The 1,133-nt window shown below is 47.1% G+C and overlaps 1 non-coding gene across 1 annotated transcript; it reads right to left on the reverse strand.

Moving 5' to 3' along the window:
* Positions 1-963: 963 nt before the first annotated feature.
* TRNAG-UCC (transfer RNA glycine (anticodon UCC)) lies at positions 964-1,036 on the reverse strand. Its single transcript has one exon. It is a non-coding gene; the product is annotated as a tRNA-Gly (tRNA).
* Between the last annotated feature and the right edge of the window lie 97 nt (positions 1,037-1,133).

Here is a 1,133-nt window from a genome sequence, read left to right on the forward strand (position 1 = left end):
AAAGGGCTTCCCTGGTGGCGCAGTGGTTGAGAATCTGCCTGCTAATGCAGGGGACACGGGTTCGAGCCCTGGTCTGGGAAGGTCCCACATGCCGCGGAGCAACTAGGCCTGTGAGCCACAACTACTGAGCCTATGCGTCTGGAGCCTGTGCTCCGCAGCAAGAGAGGCCGCGAGAGCGAGAGGCCCGCGCACCGCGATGAAGAGTGGCCCCCGCTTGCCACAACTAGAGAAAGCCCTCGCACAGAAACGAAGACCCAACACAGCCAAAAATAAATAAATAAATTAATAAATTAAAAAAAAAAAAAAAACTAGTGTAGTCATCTTTATATCCCCATGATGCCTCTCTTTTTCTATAAACTGGGTTTTCGACCAGCTTTTGGTGAAAGCATAGCTTTCTAGAAAACATTAGCTCTTGTTGTCCCTGAAATAACGGGAGGACGCTGGACCCAATGGGAGGATGCAGGACCCTGCTGGACCCATCGATCACTGACACATGGCACAATGTCTCTAGAACAGCTGGCTCTTAATGAGGCTTGTGATGGGTCCTGCTTTTAGTGTCTGGTGAGCTCTGATGGGTCCTGCTTTTAGTGTCTGGTGAGCTCTGATGGGTCCTGCTTTTAGTGTCTGGTGAGCTCTGGGAAGAACTGACATGGCAGACTAGTGTCAGGCTTGCCTTGGGAATAGATTTTTAAATTCTTACCTTTTATTTATTCATTCATTCATTTATTTGTGGCTGTGCCGCTCGGCTTGTGGGATCTTAGTTCCCCAACCAGGGATCAAACTGGGGCCCAAGGCAGTGAAAGCACTGAGTCCTAACCACTGGAACACTAGGGAATTCCCAAATTCTTCCCTTTCAAAACACAGTAACTATTGGTACACTTTTGAGGAAGTAAGTAGCCCAGATAAGGAGGCTCTTAATGAAAATAGGATTTTTATTTATTTTTTAATTTTTAGGCCACACAGTTCCCTGACCAGGTATTGAACATGGAACCCCATCAGTGGAAGTGTGGAGTCCTAACCACTGGACCACCAGGGAGTTCCCTGAAAGTGGGCTTTTTAGATAGAGGACAACATGAGTGTGCCCATGTGTCTATTTGTGTTTATCATTCCCTATGTTGAGATTTGGTTCAGCA

Source organism: Lipotes vexillifer, unplaced genomic scaffold (genome assembly GCF_000442215.2).
Source record: "Lipotes vexillifer unplaced genomic scaffold, Lipotes_vexillifer_v1.1 scaffold1049, whole genome shotgun sequence".
Classification (NCBI taxonomy): Eukaryota; Metazoa; Chordata; class Mammalia; order Artiodactyla; family Lipotidae; genus Lipotes; species Lipotes vexillifer.